Genomic DNA, 13,391 nt, shown 5'->3' with positions numbered 1-13,391 from the left:
TCTCTGGACCTGCAGAAGAGTGATTTTTAACATGCACCTGCCTTCCCAAGGGTATTGTTCACATTCTGCACATTAATTCACAGAAAGGGCTTAGCCATCTTCCAGGCTTGTAGTAAGTGCTCAGTGAATGCGAGCCACGACTATGGTTGTTAGAAATAATAACCTTTCTGAGCCAGCCAGATGGCCCATCGTTTCACTCTGTGAAAAGCAAAATTCCACACACACACTGCAAATAACAGAAGAGACAGTGCCTCTGTCCTTGATGTTCTCAGAGCAGTAAGAAAGGGGGGAGAGAAGGGGCAGAAACACAGGCACATCAGCTTGTCCCCACCCAGCCCCTCCCCCAGTAAACGTCCCTGTGGTGGGGCCTGCACGCTTACGGGCTAGCAGTGCCCTCCGACGAGGTGTCCCAGGGAAAAGGAACAGTTCTGGAGCTTGTGAGCCAACTGCTGAGTCAGGGGCAACTGCGAGAGAAGCGAGAAGCCTCCCAGCCCACACTCCCTCCCCTCCTTTCTCCTCCCGGAGAGCACAGAGGGGGCCAAAGGCAGAGGACCAGCACCCAGCGGTGCTAAGGGGTCAGGGTTAGCACTACTTGGGGCAGCATGAGACACAGGGCCGGAGGAGCTGATTGAACCAGGATCTGTAGGAGAATGCTGAGTTCCCAGGTCCGGGGGGGGAAACACTTGACCTCCAGCCGTGTATGTGAGTGCTGTAGGGTGGGAGGGACGGTGTTGGGATGTCAGCAGCCCAGTGTACACTGGCACGGGCACTATAAGCCCCATGAGCTGCAGTGTCATCAGAGTGAGGGCCAGTGTCCTGAGTCATCCTAATCACACTCACCAAGTGCTTGTTAATTGTTAAACGCATTGGTTCGTTTTCTGTCACTCCCCGTCTTCGTGGAGGAACGACACAGGACCCTGCGTTGTTCTTCGTCTGCTCGGCCCTCCCCGGGTTTGCTGCTGGTTCTTCCCGGGTTGGCTACCGTCCCTTCCACCTCCGTGGAAGGGCGGTGCCCCCTGCCACTTTCCCCACTTCCGCAGGGGAGCGGCACACCGCCGGCCGGCTCTCTCGGGGGCTGCACAGGTGTTCCTTCAGATGGATGTTCCTGGTGCATGTTGTCTCTCTCCTCCTTTATAGTCCTCTTCCACCAATCCCAACTCTGCTACCCACACGCCGAGTACGCTGCTCTCCTCCAATCAGGAGCAGGTCCTGCTGCTTATTGGTTGAACTGGAGGCAGCTGTGTAGAAGCTGTTTCTCCCTTCTCAGCGCCATATTGTGGGAGAGCAGATGCATAGAATAAGTCTTAATTCCAGTAACTTAGTCTAGTCCGAGTTGCTCCCAGTTGCTCCCCACAGTTTTCCACTGCTAAAGCGACATATCTGACACTGAGTGCTTTGCAAAGGGAAAGGGTTAGCTCGCAGTATTGGAAGCTAAAAGTCCAAGGTTGGGCAGCACTGTTGGCTCGGCCTCTGGTGAGGGCCTCGTGGCAGATGTCATTGTGCTGGCGGCCTGTGCAGGAGGCGGCCATCTCCCAGTGAGACAGAACCCCCAGGTGCCTGTTGGAGCCACACAGGTCAGAGAGGTGCAAGTCGCGGGGTGGCAGGAGAGGATGGTATGCTTGCTGCTTTTTTCTCAGCCAGCAGAACCAGTATGTGGCACGCTTGGAACCGTCTTCCCTGTTTCTAGTTTCCTCCGCGGTCCGCGTCTCTGCAAGTCTTTCCCCAAGGTCAGTTCGGCCCTGAGATGTCTCACCTTCTCTCATTTCTCCACACCCTTCCTCAAGTCTTCTCGTTGGTAAAGATCACAGACCTGCTTTGAAATTAGAAGGAGATTTTGGTCAAATCTCAAATTCTTCAGGTTAGAAATGTCCATGATTCAAAACAGGCTTTCCCAGGGGAAGTGGCTGGGACCATTTGGTGGAAAAGGCAAAATGCCCCACATCCTGGTAGAGAGACTCAGACTTGGCTTGGAAGACCTCTGGGCAGATCTCGGTTTTGATACCCGTTAGTGGTAGAATCCTGGGCAGAGACTTACCCTTCTTTAAGCCCGGGGTTGCTTTTCTTTGCAAGATCTGGAACTTACCCCATGGTTTTCAAGGGCCCTGTGAGTTTCTCCAGCTTTGTTTCTTACAACTTCTCCATCAGTGAAGGTCCCTTGATCTGCACATAAGAGAGGAGCAGTGGCTTAAGTCACAAGGGTGTCGATTAGTTTATGTACTGAGAGGTCTGGATGTGTGTGTTTACCTTGTTGCTTCTGTAATATCTTGAGGTCCAGAAACTGGGTCCAGGTTTCCAATTTTCTTGACCTTATGATCACAACATGGCTGCTGCAGCTCCAGGCATTCCACCCACACATGATAATGATGAGCTTTCTTTATGTGCTTCTCTGCTTTAATGGGAAGCTCCCTGGGAGACTTCTCCTGTCATCTCTTTTGATGAGACTGTATCAGATGGCCACTCTAGCTTCCAGAGAGGCTTTCTTGTTTTTCTTCCATAATATAAGGACCTTGAGGATAAAGTAGGTTGCAAATGGCTGTCGAGTGGCCAAGCAATATTGTCTGCTACATCCCTAACCAGAATCCTGCCTCTCTGTCACATGGATCTCTCAATATTCCACCCAAGGCGGGCATTTAGCCCCGCAGTTAAGACACTGGTTAAGATGCCCACAGTCTATACTGGAATGACTGGCTCTGATGCCTACCTTCAGTTCCTAACCCCAGCTTCCCGATAAGACAAACCCTGGGAGGTAGTGGCGATGGGGCAAGTGTTTGGCTTTCTGCCACCCACATAAGACACCTGGGTTGAAGTCTAAGCTCCCAGCTTTGACCTGGTCCAGCCCTGGTTATTGCAAGCATCTGGGGAAATGAGCCAGCAGTTTGGAGCCGGTTCTCTCTCTGTCTCCCAAAGAAATAAAGCACATTTTAAGAATTTCTTCAAAAGCACATTTGCTTCCATGGAACTGCTGGCTTCCATGTCCCTTGTTAGGCCGTGTCTTTCTTTCTCTTCTCCATGGGCACACCCACACTTACCTTTGAGATTTGGCTCTGCACCGACTTCCTTTAATATCGCTTCTCGTGTCTGGGTCAGATGGAACTCCTCTCCGGACAGGAAGCATCTCTTACTCATATCCCACAGTCTAGCAGACAACCATACAACACAGGCGCTCGTTAGAGTTCACTGGATAAGTACATGAAGGCGGCAGTCACTGTGAAATTGAAAACGAGGTAAGATTTGAAAAATAATCCTTATTCATTTCAGCTGGAATTCATTGCGCACCTAAGCTTAGTGGCTTTAACACTGAAGGTTTGCTTCTCACTCATGCTCAGTGCCCTAGTTCTTGTAATCGTTTGGAAACCCAAACTTGACTGTTCTGTAGTTACAACACCCAAGGCACATGGCTGGCGTTCTTGGTCAATGTGGCAGAGGAAGAGAGCACAGGGGACTCACGTCGCTCTCAGTGCTGTAGGTAAGGAGCAACACTTCCCCTTGCGTTTCACAGCTCAAGGCAAGTCACAGAGTCACGGCCAAGTTCAAAAGAGCGTGTGTGACTGAGGCAGTCAGTGGTGAGCCCGAGTCGCCTCCACCACACAGGTGCCCTTGTTAGCTTTGACGACCACAGGAAGAACCTGAAGCGAACAATGGGGGTGAGGTAATTTGCCCAAGGTCACACAGCTGGTAAGTGGCTGGTGCCGGATTCAAACTCGGCCTTTGTGAATTGGGGCAGAGGTCATCAGGCCCTTTCTGTAAAGGGTCAGAGAGTGAATATTCTAGGCTTGGCAGGCCATATGGTCTCTGTCCAAACAACTCAGCTGTGCTGTTGTAGTGCAGAAGGAGCAGCCACAGACAGCCCATAGATGAATGGACACAGCTAAACTCCGATACAATTGTGTTTACATAACAGGGGGCGGGCCCTGGTCTCCTGATCCCTCAATGAGAGTCCTTGCTCAAGACCTCAAGGTTACCCTGACTTCTTCAAATTGTGAACTGATGAATACATGCGAGTTCTCACGACCGTTTTCTACCAAATACCTGCCACTTCGCTAGCTGGTCAGAGCTCAATGGTTTTGCAGACTTGAATGGGTCCCCGAGCGTTCATCCGGCCAAGGTGAAGGGTGACCGGCTTCACTCTGGGGCCTGGCTAATTATTACTTTACAAGTTTAAAGGGAATGACAGATGGGTAATTTTCTTACTAATAATGACAACAGGAACCCTCCCAAGGACTAAGTAAGCCACTATTAAGCCCCCATTAGCTGTGTGGGGTCACTTCCAAGGCACATTCGCCGATGGGACAATTGTTCTGCTGGCCTGTGCTGACCAGTGGCTGAAATCAATGGGAAGCTCTGGGCACCAAAGCAGGTTTTTTTCTGGGCCACCTAACCCAGACCCTGTTTTTCCAGCTGACACTCTGCCTGTGTCAGCTCATTCCTGCTTTGGAAAATGCATTCCAGGGCTCATAAAGCCTTTGAAGGCACACGATTCTCTCACCATGTTATTAAAACCCAAATGGCTTTGCATATTCCTAATCTAACCAGGACATTCCCCAGCTCACTTAGAAATCGCTCGAATGTCACAGCATCTGGGTGTTCAGTTGGGAAGACAAGACCTGATTGTTTGTGGGTTGTTTCTCCATCATCCAAGTTCTACAGCGGCACGGCAGTGAGTTAGGGTAATCAAAGAGCATGAAGACCATTGGAATGGATGGTCTCCAGAAAGCTCATTGAAAACTGAATATAATGCAAAAACTGCATGGATTTCAAAATGTTCTGCACCACAATAAATTTATCTGTAATTCAATTTTCAATAAATTAAAATTAAAAAAAAATTTATTTGAAAGTCAGAGAGAGGGAGAGAGAGAGAGAGGGAGAGATCTCATCTACTGGTTTACTGTCCAAATGGCTGCAACAGCCAAGGCTAGGCCAGGTTGAAGGCAGGAGCTGGAACTCAATCTGGTTCTCCCACGTGGGTAACAGGGACAAAAGTACTTGAGCCATCATCACCATCCCTCAAGGGGCATGTTAGTAGGAAGCTGGATCAGAGAGCTGAGCTGGGAACCCGGGGAACTGACTATGGGATGCACAGAGCTCAAATAGTGGCTTGACCACCACACCGAACCCTTGCCCCTGCATGCATTTTCTGGAATATCCTTTCATGTTTGAAACGCTGCAAGGTGGTGTTTGCCTCCACCAGCTGCGGGAAGCTGGGCAAGCCACTCGCCTTGCCTCGCCTCAATGCCCATACACGGATCACTGCTGCGTGGTACTGCGAGAGGGGCAGTGACCAAGGGCCCTGAAGGCCCGCCACGAGTGACAGCCATCATGCAGCCAGGAAGGCCCCGGGCCTGGCCACCCAGCGGACTCACCAGGAACGGGCACAATCCAACCCAGGTGGCACGCGCGGGCTGCCTGGGCATGAATCAGAGAAACCCTGGCCAGGCAGGACCATCAGGAGAACGAGGTCACAGCAGCTGCCTAGCTGGAGCTTTGCACCTTTGGCACAGCAACCAGTCCTGCCCCAGGCTGGTGGGCAGCTGCCTGCAGGGCAGAGGGCCGTGTGGGGCCGAGGGAGCGCTGCCCCATGTCCGTCCCCGCGCCTGGCTTTATCTTCCACGTAGGTTCTCGTGAATGCGGCGCTCAGCTCATCAGCAAGGGCAGCAGGGGCCCCGGGGGCACATAGCAGGTGGCCAGCAAGGCAGAGGGCACTGAGGGGCAGGGCAGGGGGCAGGAGCAGGCACTGCCCTGGGCCCCACAGCCTCTGTAGCAGAGCGGCAAGCAAGGGGCTGGAAGAGTACGCCTTCTAGAAGTTCTCAAAGCATGAGTGGGATCTCTGGGCTCATCTGGACTTCATGGCCCCTTTTATCAGATAAAGAAATAAAGGCCCACAGCCAGATGGTGGTGAGAGATCTGCCTCTGGCTGTCTAGACAGCAAGATTGGGGCCAGGCTAGGAAATACACTCGGATGTCTTCCCACAGTCCTGTCTACCTGGATGGCTCTTTTAAAAATGGGGCAGACACTGGAGGTGGAGAGCCTGGGGCTGTGTTTGAACAGGGAGGGACAGTGTGAGTGTAAGAAGCAAGTTGCTAAATTCAGGGCCGGAGCTGTGATGTAACATGGAAAGCCGCCCTCTCCGGGACACCGGCATTGCATGTGGACGCCGGTTCGAGTCCAGTCTGTTCCACTTCCAATCCAGCTCCCTGCTAATGCACCTGGGAAAGCAACAGAAGATGGTCCAAGTACTTGGGCCCCTGCACCTACCTGGGAGACCTGGAAGAAGATCCTGGCTCCTGGCTTCAGTCTGGCCCAGCCCTGGATGTTGTGGCCACCTGGGGAGTGAACCAGCAGATGGAAGACTTCCCTCTCCCTCCCCATCTTCCTCCCCCTCCCTCTCTGTGTGTGTGTGTGTGTGTGTGTGTCTTCATCCTTCTCTCTCTCTTTCTCTGTAGCCCTGCCTTTCAAATAACTAAAATCAATCTTTAAAAAGAAATGTCTAAAATTCTAGGTGGGGCTTAAAGGACAAATCGTTCCCCATCATAATAAGACCCGCATGGGAACCAGGGACCATTCTGTTCATTTCTCCTTCAGAAAATATCCCAGTGAGCTCTCCTCACTCAGAGCGAAGGCTGAGCTGCAGATCCAGTGCATCAAGTGCACACACTACTGTTTGCCTCATTTCTCTGGGGAAAACCCTCCAGTCCCAACCCTACCCTTTCCCGGCTGTGCACCCCTGGGGAAGTTACTGCCCCTCTCTGAGATCTGTTTCTCCACCTGCAAAACAGGCGGTGGTGGATCGAGAAACTTTTGTATGCTGTAAAGTATTAGGTAACTGCAAGGCTTTGACCAGGAGGATTTTATTTCCTTGTAAAGCAAATTGAGGCAGAGAATTTCCAGTTGGGAGCAGGTATCGCCACTCTTAAAAAAAAAAAAAAAAAAAAAAAAAAAAACCACGTAGGGGAGGGAGGTGTGGGGGAGAGCAAAACCTCCAGGCAGCCTCGGTGCAGAGCCTGACCCCTGCTTCCTGTTTTAACAGCCTCCCTGTGAACAGTCCAGGGGGTGACAAAGTCTCCTCCCTGAAATCCCCGGTAAACAGCATTCCAGGCACACTCACCAATCATTAGCCATGCAATTTTGTTTATCCTGCCCCAGCCTGGAATTTGGCCTCTTACAAAACCCCAGCTATGAAGGGAGAACAGGTTGAACCAAAACTGCTTAGCCAGTGAGGGAAGACAGGCTCCCTGGAGCATGGCTGGGCGTGGGGGTGGGGCTGGGGCTGGGGCGTTTGTTAAAGAGACACTAGGCAGGGGCCCACGCACTTGACCTTTTTGTTGACATTGATTGTCGAGTTGGAGCTGTGCTGTGAGCCCCAGAGAGCAGAACTGCCAAACATGGATAATCGTCAGGTCTTCACTGCCAGCGATGGCGGCAGCACGGTTTGCCCCATGGAGTGGAGCGCGTACCGTCCGCTGGGCACCTTCTGTGGGGCAGGGCTTGTGTAATCGTCATCATTCTGCTAGGAAGCAGAAGTTGAGCTTCTGATGCTTGCAGTCCTTTGCCCCGGGGTCACGGAGCAGAGCAGGTGGAGGAGGAGGGCTGGCAGCTGTGTGTATCTGTGGCGCCCTTCCTCCACCTTTCTTGGGACAACAAATCCAGCTGCCTGTGTGCCTGGGCTCAGCGTGAGACCCAAGCCTAAGGCCACATCCCCTGGCCAAAAAAAAAAAAACCCGAGAGGAGCACGTGACCACGTAGAGCCAATCAGAGGCTTCTTTAAACACTGCGGAACTCTGAACACCGGGGTGCCTTCTTATGGACTGCTTATTTGGGGCTCGCAAAATCTGCATATTGAAATCTTACCCTCCAACGTGAAGGGCCTTTGGGGTGATCAGGTCATGGGGTTGGAGCCCTCCTATAAGGGAGTCCACAGGGCTGTATTTGCCCTCGAACCCCTATGCAGGTGCAACGAGAAGTTGGCCATGTGCAAGCTGAAAGAGGACCCTCACTAGAACGCGACCAGGCAATGACCCTGACCTTGCACGTCCAGCCTCCAGAACTGTCACTTGTAAGCCATCTGGCCTCTGGCACCTCGCTGCAATCCCATGATAAAGATACCCATGTTCGAGATGAACAAACTGAGACATAGAAAAAAAAAACTTGCATAGTGATTCTGGCTCCAAAGCCTATATGCTTAACCTCTAGCCTAGCCTGGGCCAAGCAATCTCCTGTCTCTTTCTGTTCCACTGCACTGCTTCTCGGGGAGGTGTGTGTGTGTGTGTGTGTGTGTGTGAGAGAGAGAGAGAGAGAGAGAGACCTTCTTGTCCCTCCTCTACTCGGCTTGTAAGTGTCGTTCTGAACCATGTCATGGGGTCAGGGCTTCTGAATCACTCTGCCTCCTACATAATCAAGCGGTAGGCCAGACCCTTGGATTCCTCCTGACGCCGATTGACAGCTCCTCCGCAAACCTGCAAACACGCATGGCTGCACACTCCACTCGGGCAAACCCACCCTAGCACACTTTGGCCACTTCATGGCTTCCACAAAGAACCTAGGAAAAATAATTTTAGCAGTAGCATGTTCCATGTATTTGCAAGGTTAACATTTCTTTTTTTTATAGCATTTTTTTTTTTTGACAGGCAGAATGGACAGTGAGAGAGAGACAGAGAGAAAGGTCTTCCTTTTCCATTGGTTCACCCCCCAATGGCCGCTGCGGCCGGCGCACTGTGGCTGGCACACCACACTGATCTGAAGCCAGGAGCCAGGTGCTTCCTCCTGGTCTCCCATGCAGGTGCAGGGCCCAAGGACTTGGGCCATCTTCTACTGCTTTCCCAGGCCAGGGCAGAGACCTGGATCTGAAGTGGATCGATGGGGACTTGAACTGACACCCACATGGTATGCCGGCACAGCAGGCATATGGATGCTGGTTCGAGCCCCGTCTGCTCCACTTCCAATCCAGCTCCCTGCTAATGCACCTGGGAAAGCAACAGAAGATGGTCCAAGTACTTGGGCCCCTGCACCTATGTGGGAGACCTGGAAGAAGCTCCTGGCTCCTGGCTTTACCTGCTACGCCAGTGGCCCCTTGGCATATATTTTGTGGGCTGTCTCGTTTGTAACAGCCACAAGTTTCTAGTGATTGTCATATTAGTGCACGTGGAGGGTGGGGCTTCTCCACATTTTTCAGGCACATGGGAAATAATGCTATTTGTATGGCGCCCTAGTGGAGCTGTCCTGTTCAAATATGCTGTCCCGAAGCGAGCATTTCATTTCAGGTTAAGCTGCCCGCATTAAGCTGAGCTCTGAGGAGCAAAAGCAGACCGGTTGCCCCGGACTCACACAAAGGAAGTGACTGCGGTGGACAGTTTCGTAGGGCAGGGTATCCAATCGAGCCAGGAGTCCCCTGGAGCGTCTTCTGCTCCGTGGGAACGAGGTCCTCTTGAGGAGTGCCTCTGGCTGCAGTAACAGAGACCATGAGCCTTATTCGCTCCCAGGTCTGCAGTGAGCTGCTGACAGCCTTGGTTTCGCAGCTTGCTAACACGAGGGCTTCTGACTGGTTCCCTTGGTGCCTGCCTTCAAGTTCGTCCCTCAGCATCACATCATGATGCCCGTGACTCCAGACATCACACCTGTGTTCAAGCAGGAGGAAGAGGGGAAAGTGTGTGACAACCAGGTGGTAACTTTTGTTTCTCCTCCAGAAGCCCCACTGTGAACATTGTATTGCTCAAAACCGGGTCTCATGGCCTCAAGGGATGCTGGGAAAATCTTTGTCACCATTGGCTGAGACCCACAGGGCTGTGTCACTGAGACTGAGTGTGGTAAGGAGAAGGGGAGAAAGGATGAAGGGTAGGGAGCCATCATCCTCATCTCCACAATGGCTCTCTTCCACCTCCTGGTTGCCATCGTGGTTAGCACTGACTGCTGTTTGGGGTGTGCCGGCCCCTAGAGTAAGAACATTATGGTTAACTCCTAACCCAATTGGAACAACTCCAGGCAGTCACTGCCACCATCCCACCTTAGAGATAGAATAAGGCCAGAGCCCCTGGCATTTGCATCTTCAAAAGGCCGTCCCCAGAGAGATGCGCCTCCCCCCGCAGGAACCACCCAGGAGCACATCATGTGACAGTCCACAGCCCCTCTTGGTCCATCGCTGCATTTTCTCCCGGCTTTCTGCACGCCAGCCCCAGGCCTCTTTCACGTCCACATGGGCTCAATGCTGAGCCTCCTGCTGAGGTTTTGCAACACATCACCTGACAACCGGCAGTTCAGTTAGCAGAAATGATTTTACCAAATATTTGGGGGTCAGAGGAAGGAGGCCCAATCCAGAGGACACAGCACGCTACCATCCTGCTGGCTCTTGAGTTGTGCTCCTACCCATCGCTGTCACTTTCTCCTCCTTTCCAGGAATTTCAAATTCTTTTTTCCCTCTGTGATGCAAAATAGGTGGGCATCTTCTCCCAACCATCCATGGGTGGCACGAGGAAGCAATTGGTCTAAAGATGGGGGACAGCAATGGAGCCAGTGAGTCCTCGGTATTCCTCCAGTGGTGATCATCTGTGCCTGCTGGTGACAACCGCTCTCCACTGGCCTGTGGCCACCCAGCGCCAAGGCCATGGTCTCAGCCACCCGTCTCTGGTTTTACAATCTAAGGGATATTACACCAGCCCTTCAAAGTGTTGCAGTGTCCCTTTCTAAGGTCCCTGGGAACTTGCAGAAACCTTGCACGCCACTTGTTGCCTTAGGCTCCTGTGTCTGGCTGCTTCCTTCCACAAAGGCTGCACTTTGGCCCGGCACTGTGGCTCACTTGGTTAATCCTTCGCCTGCAGTGTCAGGATCCCATATGGGCACCAGATTCTAGTCCCGGTTGTTCCTCTTCCAGTCCAGCTCTTTGCTGTGGCCCGGGAGGGCAGTGGAGGATGGCCCAAGAGCTTGGGCCCTGCACCCGCATGGGAGACCTGGTGGAGGCACTTGGCTCCAGGCTTTGGATTGACGCAGCACCAGCCGTAGCGGCCATTTGGGGAGTGAAGCAATGGAAGGAAGACCTTTTTCTCTGTCTCTCTCTCACTGTCTATAACTCTACCTGTCAAAAAAAAAAAAAAAAAAAAAAAAAAAAGACTGCATTCTTTGTCCCTGTACCCATTAAACTTGGCCTTGGGTAGTAAGGGCTCCCTTTCAGCTGTCCGTGTTGAGGGAAAAGCCTGCCACAAGCTCTCCGCCACCCCTGCCCCACCCCACGTGCTCAGGTTCCTCTTTCCTGCTTGGGTGTTTCCACCACGCCCTTCTCTGGGCTCCTCCCCAGTCCGGGAACACCAGCTTTGCCGCACTGACACCTTCCTCATTCAGAGCAATCCCAGGCACGCCTCCTCTCGGCTCGGGACTTCCTCCAGCCTGTCCTCTCCTCCATCCTTCACCCCGCCCCCGCTCCGAGGCCATGATGGACAGGTGCTATGGTCTGCATGTGTTCCCCAAGAGTTTATGTGCTGGGAACTTAACTACTAAGTTCGCAAGGGCATGGCATGTGGAGGTGGGGCCTTCGGGAGGTCATTAGATCTAGATGAGGTCATCAGGGTGGGGCCCTGTGGTGGCTTCAGTGGCTTTTCTAGAAGAGGAGATGGTGGCTAGCATTGTGTAGCAGGTTAAGCCACCTCCTGCAACACTGACATCCCATATTGAGGCCGGAATGCTCTGCTTCCGGTCCAGCTTCCTGCTCCTGTGCCTGGGAAAGCAGTGGAGAATGGGCCAGTTTCTTGGGCCCCTCCCAGCCATGTGGGAGACCTGGCTGGAGTGCCTGGCTCCTGGCTTCGGCGTGGTCCAGCCCTGTCTGTTATGGCTATTTGAAGACTGAACCAACAGATGGAAGATCTCTTTCTCTCTGTCTCTCCCCTGCTGTCATTCTGCTTTACAAATAAATGAATAACTAAATCTTACAAAAAAAAAAAAAACAAAAAAAACCAAAACTTTAGACAAAGAAGAAGAGGAGAGATCCGAGGTGGCAGTTTGCTCTGTCTCATGTGCTGTGCCCAGTACCATGTTGGATGCAGCAAGCAGCCCCCCCCCCCCCCCCAGCCGGTGAACAGGTGCCGGGGCTTTGCTCCTGGTCTGCCCAGCCTCCAGAACTGTGAGCCAAACAAAACGTTTGTTCTTTACCAATTCTCTGGTCTCGGGTATATTATTGCAGTAACAGCGGACAGGCTAAGACAACAGGCTACAGGCAAACAACAGTACCAAAGCCAACAACTTCCAATCAACGATGGAACAGCCACAAATATTATTCCAGCCCATGCTGATTTTCCAAACTCTTCAGAGTGCTCAGCAGGATAGGAGGCCCCCACATAGCAGCTCCCATGCTCCCAGAATGGCAGTGAGGATTAGAATTGACAACGTGGGCCCTGCTGCATGCATTCCAGGGTCCAGACAGGCAAAACCCAAGAGTGCAATAAAGAAACGCCACGAGTGCCAGCATGCAGAGCTACTTCTCCCACATCTCAGGGAGACAAATCCTTCACTGCTGACAGTGGGTCAAATCCCGCCCTGCTGCATCCCGGCGGTGGCCACTTCCTCTGCTCTCCCGCAGCACAGTCACGAGATTGGCCTCACCGAGGACTCACCGAAGAAACGGAAAGTGAGACGCTGAAGCACCAACTTTACCTCTTCCGAAAATATACGTAAAATCCTAATATCCGCTGAGTGAACCATTGGACAGCAACGTGAGAGTCAGTTGCAAGAGCTGTTGAAACAAACGCTCCTACCCTTTCACCTGGAACTTATCCTGCAGAACTAATTCCAGGAAAAACTGCCCGGGGCATGTTCATCGCAGTGATATTAATAACAGGTCCAAATTAGTAGCCTACAAACCGAATGACAGGGGAAGGGTGAAAGAAAATATAGTACCTTGAAACAGGGCGACATCACCCAGTCATTAAAAATGATGGGAAGATAAAGTAGCAACTAAGATTAAGCGCAATTAAAAGTGTTTGTAGTTTGATATTCAGTTTAAAAAGGCAGAATACGAAATAGTCTCTATGCAGACTTTGCCAAACCTCCCATGGCTTGGGTTACCCAGACCTGCCCAGCCTGATCCTTTGTCTTTCCGGTCCAGTGTGCTTCAGTTCTCATCACTGCTAGCACGCACAGGATGGACGTACACAGCAGACGCATTGTCTCTGCACATCTATCTGGTTCGAGACAATGCAGGCATTGTGCTTCTCCTCTGTTGCTTAGCACTTAATAGAAGCTTAATAAATGTTTACTGAGTGGGGAAAAAACCACTGACAATAATTTTGGCTACTGTTTATTGAACACCTCCTATGTAGCACACATTACAATCGGCATTTCCCATCTAACATTTTATTCTAACATTTTATTCTGAAGTACTCCCAGGAAGTCGATACTATCAGTATCCCCTTTATAC

At 51.9% G+C, this 13,391-nt stretch overlaps 1 long non-coding RNA gene across 5 annotated transcripts; it reads right to left on the bottom strand.

The window, feature by feature from the left end:
* Positions 1–233: 233 nt before the first annotated feature.
* Positions 234–12,818, bottom strand: LOC108176493 (uncharacterized). 5 transcript variants are annotated; one of them, XR_016235534.1, is made up of 6 exons: positions 12,589–12,759; positions 6,254–6,321; positions 3,030–3,205; positions 2,245–2,506; positions 2,084–2,160; positions 234–1,813 (listed from the first exon to the last, which is right to left on the bottom strand). It is a non-coding gene; the product is annotated as an uncharacterized LOC108176493 (long non-coding RNA). The 5 variants fall into 5 exon arrangements; XR_016235533.1 differs by having other exon boundaries at positions 234–1,810; XR_001793135.4 differs by lacking the exon at positions 6,254–6,321 and having other exon boundaries at positions 12,589–12,818.
* Positions 12,819–13,391: the final 573 nt, after the last annotated feature.

The sequence above is a fragment of the Oryctolagus cuniculus genome, chromosome 6 (assembly GCF_051225735.1).
Source record: "Oryctolagus cuniculus isolate XC-2025 breed Fujian yellow rabbit chromosome 6, ASM5122573v1, whole genome shotgun sequence".
Lineage (NCBI taxonomy): Eukaryota > Metazoa > Chordata > Mammalia > Lagomorpha > Leporidae > Oryctolagus > Oryctolagus cuniculus.
Note: the sequence above shows the minus strand (reverse complement) of the source record. Positions and strands in the feature narration are given on the sequence as shown.